Source organism: Triticum aestivum, chromosome 7B (genome assembly GCF_018294505.1).
Source record: "Triticum aestivum cultivar Chinese Spring chromosome 7B, IWGSC CS RefSeq v2.1, whole genome shotgun sequence".
Lineage (NCBI taxonomy): Eukaryota > Viridiplantae > Streptophyta > Magnoliopsida > Poales > Poaceae > Triticum > Triticum aestivum.
This window is the reverse complement of record NC_057813.1, coordinates 632035742-632061482: the sequence shown is the minus strand read 5'-3', so window position 1 is coordinate 632061482 and position 25741 is coordinate 632035742. Positions and strand designations below refer to the sequence as shown.

The 25741-nt window shown below is 42.5% G+C and overlaps 1 pseudogene; it reads left to right on the top strand.

The window, feature by feature from the left end:
- Positions 1-9467: 9467 nt before the first annotated feature.
- On the top strand, positions 9468-21817 carry LOC123158307 (uncharacterized; annotated as a pseudogene).
- Positions 21818-25741: the final 3924 nt, after the last annotated feature.

Here is a 25741-nt window from a genome sequence, read left to right as displayed (position 1 = left end):
ATCTCCATCAAGAGCAACGACAGCGACCTGCTCCGCGATGGTAGATCCTCATCGGCGAGGACGCGCACAAAGGCTCCTATACGTGCGTGCGTGCCTGTGCGTTTCTTGCGAGAGCCACGCATCGGGCCGGAGCTACACGCATGCATGCGCCGTGCACGGACTGGCCGGCTTGGCGTGAGCCGCCGGCTAAGGTAAGAGGCTATATGTACGATCGGCTGGCTATTTTATTTTTATTTTTATTTTTTGCATGGATCGGCTGGCTAGCTTGCTACGGGGGTTTGCTACGGCCCGTTGCCTATATGTGATGGCGTGTTTTGTTAGGATTCTTTTTTAGAGCGTATTCCGTTAGGATTCTGCAGACTGTAGATATGGTCTGTTTCAAAAGATCGTGTGTGTGTTCATTCCTCTAGTGCCGCAATGCCCCTTTTGTTCATTGGGTTTGGAGGATATACAACACTGCTTATTTTCATGTACAAGGGTACAGGAGGTGTGGGCAGAGCTGGGGTTACAAAAAATTATACTGGATGCAGTTAAACAGGACCGGTCAGGGTCAGTTACAATGGAAATCCTCAGTGGGATGCCGGGCGCCTCTGATGACCTCCCCGTGCCTGAACTTATCCTGGTGGCTTCTTGATACCCGTGGTGGCGGAGGGGACAGCATGTGAAAGGGGGAACGATCCAAGTTGCAGATAAAGCAGCCATATCAATCAGGGTTCTTGCTACCAATTTCGTTCGTGCATACTCGAGCAAACAAACAGAGAGGAAGAACGATCAAATATGGAAAAGACCATTAAGTGAAGTAATTAAAATTAATGTGGACGCTGCCTTCCAACCTGAAACTCTCTCAGGTGCAACAGGAACCATCGCACGTCATTGCCAAGGGAAACTAATAGCAGCAGCAAACTGGTTTCTCCCTCATATAAACAATGCCGACTCAGCTGAAACTGTGGCAATTCATAATGGTCTTTACTTAGCTGACAGAATTGGCTGTAACAAGGTTCATATCGAGTCGGATAATAGCTTCATGGTGGTGATTCAAAACCCAGGGGAGTATTCGGGAGAGAATGTGGCGACTGTGATGGAATGCAGACATCTAGTTCTAAACTTCGCCAAAGTTGAATTCTCACATTGTCTTCGTGAAGCAAATGAGGCTGCACACTTATTAGCAAGCAATGCTTTTAGTAATAGAAGTTCCTTATTCTGGAATCTGTTATCCCTGACTTTATTTCTCATGCTATTGTAAATGATCTCGCTATTATTTGAGGAATAAAGTCTTGATGGTTCAAAAAAAAGATCATGTTTGTTCCTTTTTTCGGTCTCCCTGTTTTTTTTGCTAGGGTGGACATACGAAGCGGGTTTCAGTTTTTTACGGGTAGTAATTGCCTAATCTTCACTGTTAATACATCTTAGTTTTTGGAGTGTCAAATCATCACCACTCGTTTTTATCGTTTTAAGTATATAATAGATAGATAGATTGTCATCACAAACATGTTTACCCATAATATTTTGAATCTAGATCGACTGGGTTAAACATATTTATATAAACGAAAAACAACAAGAGTTCATACCAACTTCACTTCACCGCAATCACTTCATCAAATCATTATCATTATTGTCTTTCACTTGCACGACCGAATGATATAAAAATAATAATAGTGCAAGTGTGCCATGGACTAAGCTGGAATCTGCAAACATTTTATTCAAAGAAGAAGAAAAGGTAATATTGGCTCTTCATTAGATCGACAACAAAGTACATAAGATCCACTCAACAATTTCATCATCGTCTTCTCCTTACGACAACTCAAATAAAAGAAAAGAAATTAAGAGAAACACACTGAAATATTTTTGGAGTTTTTAGTTTTTCTGAAGAAAGCGAACTAAAGAAAAAACGAAAACGAAAAAAACTATTTACACGGGAGAACTCCTAACAAACAAAAGAAGAACGGGATTTTTTTGGTTTTCTTTTACTACTACAAACTAGCTAAACAAGAAAGAAAAACCGAAAGAAAAGAAACGAGAAATATTTTTGGATTTTCAAAGTTTTTAGAATACACAAGAAGAATACGAAAATAAAACTAGCATGGATATACAATGAAAAAGGATGAACACCGACAATTGAAATGAATGTGTGGTACATGAATGTAATGTCGGTGAGAAATATGTACTCCCTCAAGCTTAGGCTTTTGGCCTAAGTTAGTCTATGACCCTTGGTGGCCTGGATAGTACCCGTGATAGTAGTTCGGGTTGTACTCGAGTGCAGCAGCCACGGCCTGACGGGCCACCTCATTACGGCGAGTAGTCTTCTCTACCGTCTCGTATACATCCGCCTCATCCTCAAGCATAAAATATATTTGTTTTTCCTAAAAGTTAAAGAAGTGAGGAGCAGGCAAAGTAGTATGGACGACACGAGGCCCATTAAAGATTAGCCTATATCGAAATGGTGAGGTGTTTCTCTCTAAAAATTGGTGATGCTCCATAGCCTCATAATCAAGGTAACTGGGTGGCAACAGGGTGTCATTTTATTTTATGGGTATGCCAAGATAAGTGGCTAGACGGGTAGCAAACATTCCACCAACAACATCACCAACAAGAGCATTATTATGTAAACGACGTGCAATCATAGCCCCAATGTTAAATTGTCTATCTCTCAATACCGTGCTCTTAAGAATGCTTAAATCAGGTGCGCACAGGTGACTAGGGCCATGTTTGCCATTGATGCACCTACCTATGAATAGAGCAAAATAATGGATAGCTGGAAAGTGAATGCTCCCCATCCTAGCTTGCTTGATGTGTCTGGTTTCACCTCTATTAATACACATAAGAAATTTATTGCAATCAACATTACGAGGTTGTTCAAGACATGTCCCCCAATAAGGAATTCTACAAGCCTCACTAAATTCTTGAACGGTCATGCAGACAGATTTATCATAGATGTCAAACATAACATCATGAGAGGAGCATTGAGATGCATACTTGAATTTCCTTACAAAGGAATCAGTGAGGTCATGGTACTGCGGGCGCTTATCTAATAAGAAATTCGTTAAGCCAGCATTGTGTACGTACATATCGAATTCTTCCTTGATGCCGGCTCGTATCATGAAGGGATCGGAGGGCCATTCACATGGTTGCACGAGAGCATCCCGTGGTGGTTCCATGTCCAGCTAGTGTCCTCGGGGAGTTCTTTCATGAAGAACCTCCATTGAACATTTTTTCTAAGTATTTTTCTTCCTCTAAAAATTTCTGAATTTTTTAGTACCTCAAAATAAAAGTGAACGAAACTTAACAAAATTGATAGAAACTACTCTCATAAGTGTCTAGAGGGTATATCATGCACCAAAACTACTTTGGACAATACAAATTCAACATGCAAGCTCATATACATGGTCACCACAATAGCAAAAATTTGCAAAACATAAAGCACTAGAACAAAAACTAATTGGACCATTGGAGGTGTCACATACCAAGGAGTAATCCCCCAAAACAATTTCGAAAACTGAGCTCCGAGCAAGGAGATAAAAAATCGCACGAAAATAAGCAAGAACACGGGATATGAGGCAATGGTGATTTTCTCTAGAGGTAGGAGAGGCAATGGGTTGATGGAACAAGTGAGGGGGCCCCTGTTAAAGCATCGCACACTGAACTGATGAGTAGTCGTCAACACGCGACTGCCAGGCATTCACAATGTCTGCAGTTGCTGGGGCAGGTGGTACACCTAGCGGTGCATCAAGGACATAATTCTTCTGTGCAGCAATGAGGATAATCCTCAAGTTACGGACCCAGTCCGTGTAGTTGCTACCTCATCTTTCAACTTAGCTTCCTCTAGGAACGCATTAAAATTCAAGGGAACGGTAGCACATGCCATTGATCTACAACATAGATATGCAAAAACTATCAGGACTAAGTTCATGATAAATTAAGTTCAGTTAATCATATTACTTAAGAACTCCTACTTAGATAGACATCCCTCAAGTCATCTAAATGATACGTGATCCAAATCAACTAAACCATGTCTGATCATCACGTGAGATGGAGTAGTCATCAATGGTGAACATCTCTATGTTGGTCATATCCTATATGATTCACGTTCGACCTTTCGCTCTCCAGGGTTCCGAGGCCATGTCTGTACATGCTAGGCTCATCAAGTTTAACCCGAGTATTCCGCATGTGCAAAACTGGCTTGCACCCATTGTATTTGAACGTAGAGCTTATCACACCCGATCATCACGTGGTGTCTCAGCACGAAGAACTTTCGCAACGGTGCATACTCGGGGAGAACACTTATACCTTGAAATTTTAGTAAGGGATCATCTTATAATGCTACCGTCGTACTAAGCAAAATAAGATGCATAAAGATAAACATCAAATGCAATCAAAATATGTGACATGATATAGCCATCATCATCTTGTGCTTTTGATCTCCATCACTAAAGCAATGTCATGATCTCCATCGCCACCGGCTTGACACATTGATCTCCTTCGTAGCGTCGTGGTCGTGTCACCAACTATTGCTTCTACGACTATCGCTGCCATTTAGTGATAAAGTAAAGCAATTACATGGAGTTTGTATTTCATACAATAAAGCGACAACCATAGGGCTCCTACTAGTTGCTGATAACTTTTACAAAACATGATCATCTCATACAACAACGTATATCACATCATATCTTGACCATATCACATCACAACATGCCCTGCAAAAACAAGTTAGACGTCCTCTACTTTGTTGTTGCAAGTTTTACGTGGCTGTTATGGGCTTCTAGCAAGAACCGTACTTACGTACGGCACAAAAACCACAACGGTGATTTATAAAGTTTGCTGTTTTAACCTTCACAAGGACTGGACGCAGTCAAATTCGATTCAACTAAAGTTGGAGAAACAGACACCCGCCAGCCACCTTTATGCAAAACTAGTTGCATGTCTGTCGGTGGAACCGGTCTCATGAACACGCTCATGTAAGGTTGGTCCAGGCCGCTTCATCCAATAATACCGCCGAATCAAAATAAGACATTGGTGGTAAGCAGTATGATGATCACCGCCCACAACTCTTTGTGTTCTACTCGTTCATATCATCTATAGACCTGGCTCGGATGCCACTGTTGGGAAACGTAGCATGCAATTTCAACAATTTTGCTATGCCCACACAAGATCTATCTAGGAGATGCATAACAACGAGAGGGGGAGAGTGTGTCCACGTATCCTCGTAGACCGAAAGCAGAAGCGTTTGCTTAACGTGGTTGACATAGTCGAACGTCTTCTCGTTCTGACCGATCAAGTACCGAACGTATGACACCTCCGAGTTCTGCACACGTTCAGCGCGATGACGTCCCTCGAGCTCTTGATCCAGCAAAGGATTGAAGGAGTAGATGAGTTCTGTCAGCACGATGGCTGGTGATAATGATGGTGATGTGATCCACGTAGGGCTTCACCTAAGCACCGTGAGAATATGACCGGAGGCGTAAATTGTGGAGGGCGGCGCCGCACACGGCTTGGAGCAATTGGTGTGTCTCATAGGGGCGCACCCCCGTATATAAAGGAGGGAGGGAGAGGAGGCCGGCCTAGGCGCGCCCCAAGTGGCGGGGAGTCCCACTTGGACTCCTAGTGGGATTCGCCCCCCCTTTCCTTCTACCGGAGGGGGAAAGAGGGAAAGAGAGGGAGTAGGAGAAGGAAAGGGGGTGGCGCCCCTTCCCTAGTCCAATTCGGCATCCTTCCTTGTGAGGGGGAGCGCCAGCCCCTTGTGGGCTGGTTAGCCTCCCTCCTATGGCCCATATGGTCCATATCTTTCCCGGGGGGGGGGTCCCGTAACCCCTCCGGTACTCCGGTATGTACCCGATATACTCCGGAACCCTTCCGGTGTCCGAATACCACCTTCCAATATATCAGTCTTTACCTCTTGACCATTTTGAGACTCCTCGTCATGTCCGTGATCTCATCCGGGACTCCGAACAACCTTCGGTCACCAAAACACATAACTCATATAATGCATATCGTCATCGAACATTAAGCGTACGGACCCTATGGGTTCGAGAACTATGTAGACATGACCGAGACACCTCTCCGGTCAATAACCAATAGCGGAGCCTGGATTCTCATACTAGTTCCCGCATATTCTACGAAAATCTTTATCGGTCGAACCGCAATGTCAACATACGTTATTCCCTTTGTCATCGTTATGTTACTTGCTCGAGATTCGATCGACCGTATCTTCATACCTAGTTCAATCCCGTTACCGGCAAGTCTCTTTACTCATTTCGTAATGCATCATCCGGCAACTAACTCATTATCACATTGCTTGCAAGGCTTCATATGATGTGTATTACCGAGAGGGCCCAAAGATACCTCTCCGATACTCGGAGTGACAAATCCTAATCTCGATCTATGCCAACCCAACAAACACCTTCAGAGATACCTGTAGAGCATCTTTATAATCATCCAGTTATGTTGTGACGTTTGATAGCACACAAGGTATTCCTTCGGTGTCCAAGAGTTGCATAATCTCATAGTCGAAGGAATATATATTTGACATGAAGAAAGGAGTAGCAATAAAAAACTGAACGATCATTATGCTAACCTAACGGGTGGGTCTTGTCCATCACATCATTCACCTAATGATGTGATCCCGTTCATCAAATGACAACACATGTCCATGGCTAGGAAACTTAACCATCTTTGATCAACGAGCTAGTCAAGTAGAGGCATACTAGGGACACGGTGTTTAGTCTATGTATTCACACATGTATCAAGTTTCCGGTTAATACAATTCTAGCATGAATAATAAACATTTATCATGAATAAGGAAATATAAAATAACAACTTTATTATTGCCTCTAGGACATATTTCCTTCAGCGCAACTCGGCCATCACGTCAGGTAGTCTTGAGTGGACTCGTTCTGGCCCTGAACGCATGGTGAGCTGGCGAGGCTTGTAGGTGCTGTTGAAGTTGCACACGGAGGCTTCGCTGAAGTCCAGCTAGCTGTTGGCTTGGAGGCTGTTTAGCCATGTCCGTGCCATGCCCAGCAACATGAGCGGAGCGTACCTCACGGCAACGCGCTTGTTTCCCTTCGCTATGCTGACTGCTGTGGTGTAGTCAGTCAACCTATCTTCCGGCTTCACGGAGCCATTGTACTTGGGAGTGTTGCAAGGAAGCGAGAACCCTTTGGGGAAGAGCTCGTCGCGGATGAGGGGGCAGAAGCAGGCCAGGCCAACTGTATCCTCATCCTCCATTACCAGGGACCGGGCCAGCTGCTCGATCCGGTGACGAGCGTCATTTTCACCGACTGCTTCATGGGGGCCTAGCCGGCCCCCCAAAGTCGGATGCTCAACCGGCACCGAAGAAGCCAGCCTCTCCCTGCGGGGAAGAGGCAGACCTTCACCCTACTGGCAACAGCCCTCCGGGTTTAGAGGAACTTTTCGGCTGCCCACAACTGCCTCGTGCGAGCGCTGACTATGTCTAGCTACTAGCTCCAGGTATCGCTTGCCATGGCCGCCGCCGCTAGGGGACCGAGAGGTTGCTCCATTCTCGCGGCGGGGTGGAGGGTTTCCTTCCGGGAGGTCGGCCTGCCGACTGCCACCACACGGTTGCACGCATCTTGTCGCGCGTTTGCAAAGTTGAGGAGCTCCTAGAGGCGCTCCAGCTGGCTGTGCCGCTTGTCGCCCTCTAGGGTCTCGAACTCTTCTATCACCGCCTGCGCGACGCACCAGTTCTGCACTGGGGTGTCGTAGATCGATCCGACTCCCAGCATGTTAGCAACGGCCGCGCTGCGTTGCCAAACTGTGCCGGCTCGGCTCGGCTCCCTTGCAGCCGACGTGCCCCCCGCTATGCAGGCAATCTCGCGCTGGTTAGCCTCAGTGCGGTGCTTCATGGCCGCTATCTTGGTGGCGCTATCGAGGAGCTTGACACGGATTTTTTCTAGCGCCACCGTGCCGATGTCGGCACCGACGGGAGCAGCCAGGTCCCGCATTGCTTCTCGCAATGGGTCCCTGGCGGCCCCGCATTTCTGCTCGCAGTGGGTCCCTAGCGGCCCCGCCACTGTGCAGGCTGTCGCCAATGACCATCACCTCCACAAAGACGCTAGTGTCGAGCGTGCCGGCAGAGGCATCGCTAACGACAAGAGGGAGCGGGTCATCGATGATCACCATGTCGCCTTGGTACTCGTCAGTGGCGATCGTGTTAGAGAGGTTGAGCTTCCCTAAGAGGTCGATGAGGCAGCTCGCGGAGCAAATGGCTCTCGCGTCGGCTGATGCGCTGGTGGTAGCACAGACGAACACATCAGAGAGGCTAAGCTTCCCGAAGGGGTCGATGAGGCAGCTCACGGGGCAGACGGCTCCAACATCGCATGATGCGCCGGTGCAAGCGCAAATGACCGCAACGGGCTGGTTGATCAGGCCAGACGCGATGCGCTCGCCGGAGGGGAGGGTGGTTCCCGCCCGGAACACAACTCCGACCGACGCCGCGGATGGTCCCATGTTGGGCGCCAACTGTCGTGGTAATCTCACGGCAGATGCTAGGGGGTGGCTTATCGTGGGTGAAGCAATGAGGACATCGTCGGGTTTCGGAAGCGAGAGTGAGCACGAGCTCGGGAGCACACGAGACGTACCTAGGTTCGTGGCTCTCCGGAGAGATAACACCCCTAGTCCTGCTGAGATGAGTATGATCAAGTGTATACAGAGTTGCTCTTAGAGCTGTGTTGCTAGAGGAGGAAGAAGGGTAGAGCTCTCCGTCTTCTCCTAGCTATGGTGTGTGTGGAGTAAGAGCTGAACCCCTTGCATGGGTGAGCCCGAGGGGGTCTTATAGGCCGACCCCCCCCAGGGCTACAATTGTAATATGGCCGGGTGTAGGACCCGGACGTCAGCGTCTAAGATGACTGGGTTCTTCGCCGGCTGTTGGGGCCCGCCTCTAGAGGGCCCCGCCGGCTACCGGGAATTCGGCTGACAAATAGGGCCCGCTGCCTACGGGCCATGTAGATTGCCTTTTGCTGTAGCGTGACCCTTGCTAACGAGGGCCGCGTCATGCGTCGTATGACTACAGTCCCGTGCAGTGTGGGTAGGTGGCCGCTTGGTCAGCGCGCTCTGTAGCCACGCTCCTCTGGGATTTAGGGGAGCATGCGGCACTGTAGCCATGCCCCCTCTCGTCGTGGTGGGTGAGTGCAGACCCCAAGGAGGAGGAGGGGCCGGCTGCTGGCAGCCGGCCCACCCCCAAAGCCGCCTTCTAAGAGCGTGTTCGGTAGTTGCCCACGGCTGGAAAATCCTCAACTCCATCGCCGAACTCCAAGCGCCAACTTCTCTCGTGAAATCCTGGAGCGAATGATCTGTTCGGTGCAACAACTCCTGGCAGTCAGCGATCTGGCAGGCCTAAAAGCCAACGAAAACCATATATGGCCCATTCGACCATGTATTTTTAGCCCACAGCCCATCACCATATCACCATCAGATCCGGTAGTTCTTCCTTGACCTTCTGAAAAACGGATGACATGGTCTGGGTGGCAGAGAACAATGTCGACGATGAGCTCCGCGAAGCAGCCTGCTTGATCCAGCGGTCGGGGATGGCGGCGGACGAGGGGGAGCGCGGCAGCGGCCGGGTCGCGGTGGTGGAGGGTGAGCATGGCGGTGGGGATGACACGTCGCTGCAGATGAGCTGGTCGGAGATGGCGGCAAACGACGGTGACTCGCGGCGGACAAGGTGGTCAGCGGTGGGGCGGCCACCTCTGGCGGCTAGGGTTGGAGGGGAATGGGAGAGATGAGTGGACGAGCCCCTCCAGGGTGATTCGCTCGAACGAGGAGATGGCCTCGAACCGGTACGCGCAGTGACTTCGCGGTGGCAAAGGAAGGTAATTTGAGGCAACTCTCGCTTCATGAATTTAGAGGAGTCTGTGTTTCCCAGCCCCTCAACTCCTCAAATTTTGCACTGATAAAAAACTCCTGCTTCTCTGGCCTAACTCCTGGAGTTGAACCGTTCGGCCCAGTGATGTCTACTACACAACCTTCTTCTTGTAGACGTTGTTGGGCCTGCAAGTGCACAGGTTTGTAGTACAATAGCAAATTTCCCTCAAGTGGATGACCTAAGGTTTATCAATCCGTAGGAGGTGTAGGATGAAGATGGTCTCTCTCAAACAACCCTGCAACCAAATAACAAAGAGTCTCTTGTGTCCCCAACACACCCAATACAATGGTAAATTGTATAGGTGCACTAGTTCGGCGAAGAGATGGAGATACAAGTGCAAAATAGATAGTAGATATAGGTTTTTGTAATCTGAAATTATAAAAACAGCAAGATAGCGAGCGATAAAAGTGAGCGTAAACGGTATTGCAATGATAGGAAACAAGGCCTAGGGTTCATACTTTCACTAGTGCAAGTTCTCTCAACAATAATAACATAGATAGAACATATGACAAGCCCTCAACATGCAACAAAGAGTCACTCCAAAGACACTAATAGCGGAGAACAAACGTAGAGATTATGGTCGGGGTACGAAACCATCACAAAGCTATTCTTTCAGATCGATCTATAAAAGAGTTCGTACTAGAATAACACCTTAAGACACAAATCAACCAAAACCCTAATGTCACCTAGATACTCCATTGTCACCTCAAGTATCCGTGGGCATGATTATACGATATGCATCACACAATCTCAGATTCATCCAACCAACATAAAAGTACTTCAAAGAGTGCCCCAAAGCTACTACCAGAGAGTCAAGAACGTGTGCCAACCCCTATGCATAGGTTCCCAAGTGTCACGAAACCCGCAAGTTGATCACCAAAACATACATCAAGTGGATCAATAGAATAACCCATTGTCACCACGTTATCCCACGGAAGACATACATCAAGTGTTCATAAAAGACTCAATCCGATAAGATAACTTCAAAGGGGAAACTCAATTCATCACAAGAGAGTAGAGGGGGAGAAACATCATAAGATCCAACTACAATAGCAAAGCTCGGGATACATCAAGATCGTGCCATAGAGGAACACGAGAGAGAACATGAGAGAGAGAGATCAAACACATAGCTACTGGTACATACCCTCAGCCCCGAGGGTGAACTACTCCCTCCTCGTCATGGATAGCGCCGGGATGATGAAGATGGCCTCCGGTGATGGGATCCCCCTCCGGCAGGGTGTCGGAACAGGGTCCCGATTGGTTTTTGGTGGCTACAGAGGCTTGCGGCGGCGGAACTCCCGATCTATCTTATGTTCCAGAAGTTTTAGGGTATGTAGGTATATATGGGTGCAGGGGGTACGTCGGTGGACCTCCAGGCTGTTCACGAGGTAGGGGGGCACGCCCAGGGGGGCGCCCTCCACCCTCGTGGACAGCCCGGGGCTCCCCTGGCGTGCACTCCAAGCCCATCAGGTTGGTTTCCTTCCAAAATTATCTTCTCCAGTTGATTTCGTTCCGTTTTGACTCCTCAGATATTCCTTTTCCTCGAAACACTGAAATAGGCATAAAACAGCAAATCTGGGCTGGGCCTCCGGTTACAAGGTTAGTCCCAAAAATAATATAAAAGTGGATAATAAAGCCCAATATTGCCTAAAACAGTAGATAAAGTAGCATGGAGCAATCAAAAATTATAGATACGTTGGAGACGTATCAAGCATCCCCAAGCTTAATTCCTGCTCGTCCTCGTGTAGGTAAATGATAAAAAAGAATTTTTGATGCGGAGTGATACTTTGGCATAATTTCAATGTAAATCTTCTCAATTGTGATATGAATATTCAGATCCGAAAGATTCAAGACAAAAGTTCATATTGACACAAAAATAATAATACTTCAAGCATACTAATCAAAGCAATCATGTCTTCTCAAAATAACATGGCAAAAGAAAGTTCATCCCTACAAAGATCATATAGTTAGGCTATGCTTCATTTTCGTCACACAAAGATGTTCCCAACTTCTATACCCCCGATGACAAGCCAAGCAATTGTTTCATACTTAAATAATCTCAAACTGTTTCAACCTTCACGCAATACATGAGCGTGAGCCATGGATATAGCACTATGGGTGGAATAGAATATGATGATGGGGATTGTGTGGAGAAGACAAAAAAGAGAAAGTCTCACATTGACGAGGCTAATCAACGGGCTATGGAGATGCCCATCAATTGATGTCAACATGAGGAGTAGGGATTGCCATGCAACGGATGCACTGGAGCTATGAATTCTCAACAAAAGAAAACTAGTGGGTGTGCATCCAACTTGCTTGCTCAAGAAGACCTAGGGCATTTTGAGGAAGCCCATCGTAGGAATATACAAGCCAAGTTCTATAATGAAAAATTCCCACTAGTATATGAAAGTGATAACACATGAGACTCACTACATGAAAAGCATGGTGCTACTTTGAAGCACAATATATGAGAATCACTACATGAAGAACGAGGTGCTACGTTGAAGCACAATATATGAGACTCACTACATGAAGAACGAGGTGCTACTTTGAAGCACAAGTGTGGAAAAAGAGATAGTAGCATTGCCACCCCTTTTTTTGGGCCTTTCTTTTTTTTCTTTTTGGCCTTTCTCTTTTTTTATTTGGGCAATGCTCTAATAATGATGATCATCACACTTCTATAAATTACAACACAAGGATTACAACTCGAAACTTAGAACAAGATATGACTCTATATGAATGCCTCCGGCAGTGTACCGGGATGGTGCAATGAATCAAGAGTGACATGCATAAAAATAATGCATGGTGGCTTTGCCACAAATACGATGTCAACTACAAGATCATGCAATGGCAATATGACAAAAGTAATGCATGTCATGGTGATGATGGTGGAAGTTGCATGGCAATATATCTCGGAATGGCTATGGAAATGTCATAATAGGTAGGTATGGTGGCTGTTTTGAGGAAGATATAAGGAGGTTTATGTGTGATAAAGCGTATCGTATCACGGGGTTTGGATGCACCGGCGAAGTTTGCGCCAACTCTCAAGGTGAGAAAGGGCAATGCACGGTACTGCAGAGGCTAGCAATGGCGGAAAGGTGAGAGTGCGTATAATCCATGGACTCAACATTAGTCAAAAGAACTCATATACTTATTGCAAAAATTTAGAAGTCATCAAAAATTCAAGTACTACGCGCATGCTCCTAGGGGGATAGATTGGTAGGAAAAGACCATCGCTCGCCCCGACCGCCACTCATAAGGATGCACAAGCCAGGTACACTTCATGTTTCAAATTTGTTACATAACTTTAACCATACGTGCATGCTACGAGACTTGCTAACTTCAACACAAGTATTTCTCAAATTCATAATCACCCAACTAGCATGACTTTGATATTATCACCTCCATATCTCAAAACAATTATCAAGCATCAACCTTATCTTAGTATTCAATTCACTCAAAAGAAAGGTTCACATATCTTGAACACCAAGTATATTAACATTAAGCAAATTACCATGCTATTAACGACTCTCAAAATAATATAAGTGAAGCATGAGAGTTCATCTATTTCTCGAAAATAAAACTACCACCATGCTCTAAAAGATCTAAGTGAAGCACTATGAGCAAAACTATCAAGCTCAAAAGATATAAGTGAAGCACATAGAGTATTCTAGCAAATTCTAATTTGTGTAAGGCTCTCTCTCATTAAAGAATTTCAGATCTTGATACTTTATTCAAACAGCAAGCAAATCTAAATAAAACTACAATGCAAGGATAGTACAACTCATGTGAAGAAGCAAAAACTTAGGCTCAACCGATACTAACCGATACTTGTTGAAGAAGAAAGGTGGGATGCCTACCGGGGCATCCCCAAGCTTAGATGCTTGAGACTTCTTAAAATATTATCTTGGGGAGCCTTGGGCATCCCCAAGCTTGAACTTTTGTGTCTCCTTAATTCCTCTCATATCATGGTTTCTCTTTTTATCAAAAGCTTCATTCACAATAAACTCAACAAGAACTCGTGAGATAGGTTAGTATAAACCAATGCAAAACCTTATCATTTTCTACTGTAACAAATCACTTAAATAATTATTAAACATTTCATACTAAATTCCTCTGCATATTTAATACTCCTATCATCAAATAGAATCATTAAACAAGCAAACATATGCAAACAATGCAACCATAACAGCAATCTGCCAAAACACTACAGTCTGTAAAGAAAGCAAGAGTATCAATACTTCCCTGACTCCAAAAATTATTAACTAAATTTATGGACCTGAGCAATTTGTATATTAATCATATGCAAAAAGAATCAACCTAAAACTACTCTCCAGTAAAAAATGGCAGCTAATCTCGTGAGCGCTAAAGTTTCTGTTTTTCACAGCAAGATCACATAAACTTCACCCAAGTCTTCCCAAAGGTTCTACTTGGCACTTTATTGAAACAAAAGCTATAAAACATGATTACTACAGTAGAATAATCATGTGGACACACAAAAACATTAAGGATAAATATTGGGTTGTCTCCCAACAAGCGCTTTTCTTTAATGCCTTTCTAGCTAGGCATGATGATGACAATGATGCTCACGAAAGAGATAAGAATTGAAACATAACGGGAGCATCATGAAGCATATGACTAGCACATTTAAGTCTAACCCACTTCCTATGCATAGGGATTTTGTGAGCAAACAACTTATGGGAACAATAATCAACTAGCATAGGATGGCACAACAAGCATAGCTTCAAGAATTTAAGCACATAGAGAGGAAACTTGACATTATTATAATATGTAGAAGCATATGTTCCTCTCTCATAATAATTTTCAGTAGCATCATGAATGAATTCAACAATATAACCAGCACCTAAAGCATTCTTTTCATGATCTACAAGCATAGAAAATTTTCTACTCTCTACATAAGCAAAATTCTTCTCATTCGGAATGGTAGGAGTATCATAAGAGACTTGAACACTAAAAATTGTTTCCACATTAAAAGGGTAATGTTCAGAAAAAGGGTAATCATAATCATGACAAGATTTGTAAATATAATCATCACTACTTTTTATAGCATAGGTTTCATCACAATAATCATCATAAGTAGCAACTTCGTTCTCATCATAATCGATTGAAACCTCTCCCAAGATAGTGGAATCACTAAATAAAGTTGACGCTCTTCCAAATCCACTTTCATATTCATCACAATAAAATCCAACATCCTCCAAAAATAGTGGGATCACTAATTCCTAAAGTTGACACTCTTCCGAACCCACTTTCATCAATATAATCATCATACGTAGGAGGCATGCTATTATCACAACAACTTTGCATATCAAAACTTGGGATGCTAAAAATATCATCGTCACTAAACGCAGCATCCCCAAGCTTGGGACAAACATTAATTTCAGCAAATATATTCTCAAATATGTCATTCTCATCAAACATAGCTTCCCCAAGCTTGGGCCTTTTCATATCATAAGCATAATCACTCTCATCATTAAAAATATTGATAGCACCAATAGTATAGCAATTATCATCATCACAATGAGTAGTAGGAGCAACATCATTTGGGAGGGATACCTTTCTACCTTTGTTGCTCCTTCTTTTTCTTTTCTTCTTCTTCACCTCATGTGTGGGTTCAATCCTCTTTTTGGAGCTCCTTATTGATGAGATTGGTCGAATAGAAGGCTCCTCCTCGTTACCTGATTCATCATAAGAAATAATAGGAGGACATTGGGAAGCCTCTTCCCTTTCATTAGTATTCTCATCATCTTCTATTTGCTTTCTTTTCTTTATGTAATTGGCAATATAAGGATTTTCAATGCAATTCTCCGCACAATACATATAAATCTTCTCTAGATCAAAATGAAGAATTCTATCAAGGGCAAATTCTGGAATACCCTCACTTATTCGTTTCATTTCTTCATACCCCAAAAGAAGGCTAAGCTCTTTATAATGCTCAAAGGTAATCAAATTATCACAATATTTGGACACGACTTGATCATGAAACAAATAGCATTGGAGCTTTAAATGACCATGTTCATTGCAAAGTTCACAAGGAGCGCAAAAAATATTAAATCTTTCAGCACATTGATCTAGCTCTTCTTGCAACAATTTGGTTTCTAAGTACTTATGCCTCTTGCAATAAATATCTTCTATATTTGGTGTGTTCATGCAAACATGCACTCCACAAAATTTGACATTCTCATAAGAGATATTTTCATCATAACTAGTGCAATCATCATTAGCATCATGGATATTCAAAGAATTCGTACTAACAACATTGCAATCATGCTCATCATTCACATATTTAGTGCCAAACATTTTAGAGATTTCTTCTTCTAGCACTTGAGCACAATTTTCCTTTCCATCATACTCACGAAAGATATTAAAAAGGTGAAGCGTATGAGACAAACTCAACTCCATTTTTTTGTAGTTTTCTTTTATAAAATAAACTAGTGCTAAAGCAAGAAACAAAAAGATTCGATTGCAAGATCTAAAGATATACCTTCACTTACCTAGCCTCCCCGGCAACGGTGCCACTCAGCTCCCAACCTGGAGTTCAAGGAGTCAGGAGTTGGTGGACTACCGAACACGCCCTAAGAGTGCGCCGTCTTCTGGAAGCCGGCCGTGTGGCTAGTAGCATGAGGGGCTTTGCTAGCCCCGATGTCTTGAAATGTTATTGTGTGCGGATGAGGCTACCTGGGGTACATCCCCCCGACACAACCCATCAGTATCTATAAGATTTGTCTTATTTTGTTTTGAAAGAGATAATATCATTACCAAGGAAACCTTTCGACAACACTATATAGGAAAACATTTTCACAAACAAGTGTATTGTACGGTGCATCATAATGTCATGATATTGATTATATGAAAAAAGAACTCTCATCGATCTCCTTGTTTACACATGAATAAAAAATCGGGTGGGTAAATACAAAAAAGTCTATTGGTTTGATCGATGATCTGTAGTTTCTATTGGAGAACACGGTCCCATATCCAAACTTATTTTGTTGAATATCATAAAAATAAGATTTCTCTTTAAAATACAAGTACTTTAGCAACCAATAGTTAAAACTAAAAATATATACTAGACGAACGTAAATCAACTTATTTGGCCTTCTGATTTTGAATAAAAAATTCTATAGATTGTCCCTCTACGGGACACCTCAACAAATGGGCCTAAAATAGACCTTCAGTAGAAGTATTACAATTGATACGTGGAAGGAAAACTGGTGGGCCTAGAATTGGGCCTATCAAGATTTATATTGTTCAACTGATGATGATGGGCCTAGAAAAAATAAGCATGGACATTCCTTTGTTCTCCCAAGGCCCACCCCTTTCGAAACCTAGGGTTTTCCCCCTTCCAACCCCCCTTTATAACCCCAAAATCTCGCAATGTCCATCGACCCACCGCCGCCGCCACCACCAACCATGCTCTCCTTTATCTAAATCAAAGCAGTCTCTTCTCTCGACTTCTCCATTGAGTCAATTGATTCGCGACGCTTGGTAAGCCCTACGGTATTTCTGATCTATGTTAGCGCATTTAGATCTTTGACTCATTTTTATGATTACGTCTCGCCTTATTATTCTTTAAATCCAGTGTGCATCATGCTTTTGTTCTTCCCAACACAAGGACGGTCGTATCCATGTTCATGGTTTCTAAATGCTTTACTTGAGCATAGATTCATGTGGGATATAATTAGAGGTTTTCTTTACAAGATTGATGTATCCTTCTTCTCACTTTTAGACAGGGGAGGTGTTATAGATTCTTGTGAAACACTGAATAATTTTGTTGGCATTGTCATCCTCGCATTGGAAGTTTGTCCATGTTGGAAGAATGATCTAATGCCCTATATATATGGAAGAAAGAATCCCACTAGGGGAAATATTGTTTTATATTTGTAAACTTGTATTTAGTTTTATTAAAACATTTCGGATTAGTATAATTCTACATTCCTTTTCTCTTGTGAGAACCGCTGGGTTGCTAGTTAGGACATACCTTTCTTGTCTCAACACAAGGATGGTAATACACGCAATATGTGCATGCTTCTTGGTTTACTAATATTTCATAATGGAATCATCAAATTTGTAAATCTCATCAAAACAAAATTATGTTTGTTTGGCAAGTTCTCTAGAAGGATAAACATGGGGAGCACATGAAGGTCTAGTAGTGGATATATCGGATAAGGTATCAAAATCGGATTGCCTTGTTAAATGAATATATAGAAATGTGCAAGTGTGGCTCGCCAGAATATTTCCATGTGGCCACTCTATATATAATCCGAGCATTCATGTATGATGTGTACTTGTGTGAATATTTGAATATTAATATGGGATAAATAGTGTTCTATTTTATTCCCTAAAGAGCTTATATGGAAATTATATTTATGTTGGCTGTTAAAATTTGTAAGAAAAGGACTCTATAGGAGTGTTCTTGAAAATAACTAAGTAGTTTGGAATAATCATTGAATAGTCAGAACAAAAACCCAAAGTAGGAAAGCGTTTCATATGTAGATTCAACCCTCGAGTGGAACTTGAGTGGTATTATATGCCATTGTTACCATTACGGAAGTATTATGCTAATGTACCATATATCTCCTATTGTATTGCAGACAGAGAATTACCTGCCATCAGTAGGTCCAATCAGCATGGTAGATAATAAGGTCAAGGTAAAAGAAGAGAAAGATGACAATATTATCACAAAAGAGAAAATGAAGCAAAATGAAGCTGAAGGTGATAAGAAAGTAGAGGGAAAGCAAAATTTATCGAAGAGGAAGATAGCTAACAACAAGGAGGTCAAAGAGAAGAAAATGAGAGTTGTTGATCAGAAGGATGGTGAGGAGGAGAGGGAGGATTGGAGGAAAAGAAAGGAAAATGGGAAGAAGGAGAACTCACATAAGGAAAAAAAAGGAGGAGAATGAGAAAGAAGAGCAGGGGCAAAAAGAAATTGAGAAAGAGAAAGAAGAGGAACAAAAGGAGATAAATGAGCAGAGGGGAAGGAAGGAGAATGGTAAAGAGGAGTATGATTCGATGGAAAGGGATGAGAAGGACCAGAATGGCAATAAAAATTGCCCCCACTTCTTTAGAGCGATCATATCCTATTCATTTATGGAACATGTGGTAGGTTTTCTTGATTCATAACAACTAAGAAAGGGACTAACTCATTTTAGTTGTTCCATTTTTACCTATCGTATTTTTGCATGATTGTTGTGAAGGTTATCTTTTTCCATTGTGGTTCACTTTTAGGAATGATGCTCTCTAATTTGGTAGAGTTAAAATTTTACATATATAATCTATTTCACCCAACATATTCTTTTGTTCAATTTATGAATGATATGTTTGAAACATGGACTATACAATTTTTCTACCATTGAGAAGGATAAAAGAGATAACATATCCAAAATATAAACTACTTCATGAAAGTTGATATTTTTTGTATTTACAAAAAATGTAGATTGTAAATAAAAGAGACATATCTAATATTTCTACAAAATATAATGCCAATTGAGCAGTGACTGATAGATGGGATTGGACTATAAGGAAAGGTTAAATGCCATATAATGCATGTTTGGGTTGTGCTCGACATGTCTTGAGCCATTACAAATTAATTTGTATGACTACATATGTTCCAGACCATTCCAGTAGGATTCCACAAAAACTTGGAAGATTGTACATCATTGGTTTCCCTGAGAGGTCCAAGCGGGAATAAATGGCCTGTAGAGCTGGCTAAAATCTCCGGGGAGCTATGCTTTGCACGTGGATGGAAGGAGTTCCTCTCCGACCATCGCGTCGGGTATGGCTACCTGCTGGTATTCCGTTACGACGGGCAGTCACAGTTCTCAGTGACAATTTTCTTGCCATCGTCCTGCGAGGCTCCGTACGCGTCTCTCGCCCAGCCGCAACACAAGGACATCAACGTGGCCAGTGATGAAGACAAAGGGCTCACGAGCACCAATGCAGATGGTACTGCCCCGCAAGAAGAAGACACTCACACTGACACCGGTATAGATGGTACACTACAAAATGAATCTTCAGAAGAAGAAGAAAATTCTTTAGAAGATGAAGATGCACATGATGTTGAAGACACATTATCAGAAACTCTAGGGAATGATGAAGACTGTGAACGTCGCATGTGGAGCAACGATGCTCTAGAACCAGCGCAACAACAACAGGATGATCGATGCAAGACCGGCGATGGTTTTATGGTTAGGAAGAGGGCTAGGTTTAGGAAGGTTGATGATATCATGGCACAAGTGGACCAATCCAAGAAGTCCAGGACTGCGGAGTGGAAAAACTCTACAGCTCCATCTGGTGAACCAACTTCTGGGGGAGCAGCGTCAAGCGACAGTTTGGCAGGTAATTAAGAAGAGCCCTCTAATCAGTTGATCGATTTAAAAATAATTAGTACGTGTAGTACTTTTTACGTATATATTGGTATGAGATGGATTGATTTTGTAAAATGATTCGTATACTCTTGTTATCGAGCTAACCTTCGCTATGTGCACATCAAACTGTAAGAAGAATCTGAGCATCATCCACCCATTATGTCCAAGGCTGAGGAGATAAGGTCTCCATCTGGTGGTTCTGCTTCTATGTCAGCAGTATCAAGTGACAATTTGGCAGGTAATTCAGAATGACCATTGAATGGATCAATTTCAAATTAACTATATATTGTGATGGCTAAATGTTGTCACATGATTCATAGACTCTTGTTATCTAGCTAACCTATGTGCACATCCATTGTAAGCAGAGTTGGCTAGTCGTCCATCAAAGGACTCCAAGGATGAGGGAAAAAGCTCTGCTACTCCTTTAATTGTTTATACCAGGTCTGCTGCTTCAGCATCTAAAAGAGTTCCTCTCAAAAAAGCTTTGGAAGAAACAACATCTAGTGACAATTTGGCAGGTAACATATCAATTTCAAAATGAGTAGTACTTTTTTTTACACACACACACATATATTGGTTGAGATGTCTTAGATGTTGCGTCATCGAGCTATCAATATGCTCTGCTAGCTACATAGCACTAGTCTTATACTGTAAATGGTTCCTATCTATATTCTCTTGTCATGGAGCTAATGAACTTTACCCACATATAGTTCATACAGGTGTATTTGCGCCAGAATCCGTGTCCTCGAACATAACCACGTGGAACAAATCTTTTGATAAAAGGCTTAGTAAGCAGAATCAATTCCCGATGTTCAACAAGAGCAATGGTGAAAACCAACCTGGCAGAAGTAAATCTCTTTCTTACTTCCTTACTACCTTCCTTCCTTCCTTACTTCTTGTATGCGCGCCCTTTTATTATACTGCTAGTACTAATTAGAACAAACTTGAAGTGAACTATCCTCATAGTCTACATCTTTTTATACTAGTTCTCATCAAAGTTATGAGAAGGCCAGGATTAATGTCACAGAGGCGTCTAGTAACTCAAAGGGAGAAGGAATACGCCATGGAGAGGGCACTGAGGTTCAAATCCGACAGGCCCTTCTACATCAAGGCAATGAGGCACAACGATGTCTATGCCTTGTACTTCATGGTAATTATCAATTAAATTTCTCCTTTCAATACACATATTAAAAAATGCATTGCTCACTGACTGGTCATGATCAACCTGCAACTGCAGATCATCCCGGACAAGTTCGTGAAAACATTTCTCCCCAAAGAGAGCAGGAAGATGACCTTGTGGGACCCACAGGCGAAGCCGTGGAAGGTGTGGTACGAGTACGCTAGTCCCCATGCGGCATTCAGCGCAGGGTGGGGCGCGCTGGCCATGGAGAACAACCTGGAGAAGTGGGACGTGTGCATCTTTGAGCTCCTGGACCAAGAATACAACATCAAGCTGCACGTCTACAAGGTCGTGCTGGAGATCACCCCCTGCGTCATCACACCAAAACCTCGCACATGCGCGAGTGTTAATTCGCCCCAATACGTTTTGATCTAGTGTTATTGATGATGGAGAAAGACCCATTCTATCCTGTCGTTATCAAACCTCAATATTCAGAATGATTTTGTGTTTCTTGCTGAGGCTAACTATCAGATTATAAGGAAAAGATAAGCATGTAGTTCGTACTTTCCTTTCTTCTCCTTGTCCAAATCCCCTTCATAACCTAGGGTTTCCATCGTTGCCAAATTCCCTTTATTTATAACCCAAAATTTTGCAAAATCCCACGAGCCACCGTTGCCACAACAAACCATTTGAATCGGATGGATCTCTTATCTTGTCCTCTCGTTTGAATCGAAGACCCCTTGGCGAGGTCGTCTGAACTCTGAAGATCCATCCAGATCTCAATTGGTTGACTACGCTTAGTAAGCCTACATTTTGTGTATCAGATCTATGCTAGCGCAATTGAATCTTTAGCCCATTTTCACCATTATGATTTTCAATCGGCTTAGGTTTCTATACATAATCTGTGGTACATCTTACTTTTGTACTGCTTCCCACCACAAGAAATGGTGTCTCCATGTTCCTAGTTCTTTCTTCCTGAACATTTTAGTTCAACATAAATCAACTTATAGGATGTAACTAGAGGTTTCAAAATGTTGCAGGATTGACTTATCCTTATTCTGATTTTGCGGGCATCTTAGACTGTTGTTATATTCCTAATGTTGTATTCAGTTAATGAGCTTTATTAAAATAATGGTGATTATTGTAATGCTACCTTTCCTGTAGTGATAGTCCTTGGGTTGCTAGCTAGTTAGGCCATACATTTCTTGTCTCAACACAAGGCCGGTGCAGATTTGAATCACCCATTAATATAAGATATCGAAGCCGTATGTGCAAGTTTCATGGTTTACCAAATTTGCACAACAGATGATCGAATTTGTAAATCTCTTCAAGAAAAAATGATGTATATTTTGGCAAATGCTGTAAAAGGATAAAAAATGGGGAGCACGTGGAGATCCGTTAGTGGATACATTAGACAGGGTGTCAGAACCGTATTTCCTAGCTAGATGGATATATGCAGATATGCAAGTAGCTAGCCAGGCTGCAGCACAAAATATGCATGTGGTCACTCTCTATTTATATATTCCTAGCATTGATGATAGTAGCATCAGCCGAGCTTGCAGTGTCGGCTATGAATGAAGCATAAGACGATGAACTTCTTAAGCACGGAAACAACAAAAGAGGATGATCTTCTTAACAAGCAAATCACTGGCATTAGATCGACATGCAAAACAATATGAAGCATTATTCTCAGGAGGCACGGTGAACAGCTCGTGATGCCGCATGCCACAACATTCCAAGCTCAACTTTGCAATCAAACACAAGGCCTGGCATTACATAGACAATATTCAGAACAAACTCTTAACACAGGAATATCTCAGCAGATTAACTATTTACTTTTAAACTGAACACAGGAATAGGAAAAAACAATCGACGCTGCTCACAGCAAGGGCGTCCCACTCAAAAATATCAAATGCATGTCTTCTGGCTAACATCAATGAGCAAATTTTGACAATGTTTTCCAATTCAAATATATTAAACTAACATCTTCTTGCTAACATCAATGATTAAACTTTGACAAGCTTTTTCCATTCAAAATATGTAATGCCTATGATCGTGGAGTCCTGTCGTAGCTTCTTGTACTTGTTTGGGCACTTTTTGCCCAGTGCACTCCACGTGTTGTAGAATTGCCACTGCTCTCTGCAGACTAGTCATGTCACCAACGTCTAATAATACTCTGTAAAGCTTCTCGGTCATTCCTTCTGTAATGTAGCGCAAACAGTGTCTGCTTCTTTCTGCAAAGTGGAACGACCAACTGGACCCAGTAATGCAGCAGTTTGCCTTGGACACATTGGCTCCTTTTGTGTAGTTCAACTAAAATCGAAGTCGGAATAAAACCGAGCTTTAATTTTGATATCCCCATAAGCAACAATAGGTATAAGGGAAACAATTACTGAGAAATAACGGTTGATGACTTGTACTCCCAGAAGAAAAGCATCTACTGATCTACCTTATCTTAATGGGAAACAAAGCAGGAGAGTAGCAATTCTCCATCAGTGTGATTCATTCATATTGACTGAGACATTATCTTAACAATGCCTTGTTTCAACATGTATAAAGAACGACAAAGCAGAAAAGTACCATTCCTAAAACAATGCAACTGATTCATTTTAACAGAGACATTATCTTAACAATACCTTGGTTAAACATGTAGAAAGAACTACAAAGCAGCATAGTACCATTCCTAACAAGTGTTGCAGTTTTGAACTAAGATTCAGTAGTTAATTAATTCTGAGAGTGGCATTGCTTAATTTTACCAGCGGCATTAGATTAACAAAAAGCATAAACAGTTCCATGGGAGAGTGGGCGCAACAACAACATGTGCTTCCATCTACTTATAAAGGGGGTGATGCAGAGTTTTGTTGTAACAAAGAAACAAGCATCATATCTGGGTTGGAACAATTTTTGCTCACGTAATGGTAAAAGACAACAGTTCAATAGCTTCAATTCAACATTTATCCAAAACAGTTCCAATACAAGTAGCACAACATCTCAAAGCACACTGCATCATCATGTGGATGAAAGTCGGTACTGACCTTTCTTGACCAAGATTTGAAACAACTCGCGAGGAGGATTTGAATGAAATCCCAACACGTATATGAAAATCCGATCTCCTTTTGTGCAGTTCCACCAAAATTAAGCAAAGTCGCCAGTGTGACATTCAAGTTGAACTACAGAAAACACTCTTAAAACATAAGTGTTTCGCGTAGCGAAGCAAAATTTCACAATAGCAACAAGTTGAATAGATATCCCTATTTAAAGAGAGGCAAAAAAGGAATCAATTACTGGCTAATAAAGGAGGATGAAACATGCGGCCACAAAAAATGGTAATCCTGCCAATCCCTAACAAGTGTTGCAGTTTTGAAATAAGATTCATTAGTTAATTCTGAGAGTGGCATTGCTTAATTTTACCAGTGGCATTAGATTAACAAAAAGCATAAATAGTTCCAGGGGAGAGTGGTGCAACAACACCATGTGCTTCCATCTACTTATAAACGGGGTGATGCAAAGTTTGTTGTAACAAAGCAACAAGCATCATGTCTGGGTTGGTACCATTTTTGTTCACTACTTAATGGGAAAAGAGAGCAATACAATAGCTCCAATTCTAAATTTATTTAAAACAGTACCAATACAAGTAGCACATTATCTCAAAACACACTGCACTATCATGTGGATGAAGGCAAGTACCAACCTGTCATGACGCTCACAAGATAATGTACGAATCTGCCAACATGAATAGGAAAGCCAATCTCATTTTGTGCAGTTGCACTGAAATCAAGCAACGTGTTTTGCGTAGCGAAGCAAAATGTCGCAATAGCAACAAGTTGAATAGATATCCCTCTTTAAACAAAGGCAAAAAACGAATCAATTACTAGCCGATATAGGAGGATGAAACAGACGGTGACAGAAAGAAGCATCTAACTTATCTTGGATGGAAAACAAAGTAGGATAGAGCATTTCTAAAACGGTTGCATTGATTCATATTAACAGAGACATTCTCTTAAAAGAACATTCGTTAAAAATGTAATTTACTTTTAACAGTGGCATTGCTTCAATTTTCCGACGGCATTCTTAGATTAACAACAACAAAATAGCTGTATGGGACATGCCAGCACCACGTGCGTCCACACGTATAAATGGGTGATGCAGAGTATGTAGCAGAGCAGCATATATGCGTTGGCCCATATTTGTTCTCTTTGAACCTTTTTCCTATGTGAGGGCAGCAAATCTAGTCCTGCACAAACTACCTGACCCCCCAGTTTCTTTCCCTTTTCAACAAAGAGATTGGTTCCTTACAGATGTGTGTACTGGGTTACCCACTTTTTCCCTTTTCGACCAACAAAGCGGCTGGATTGCCAG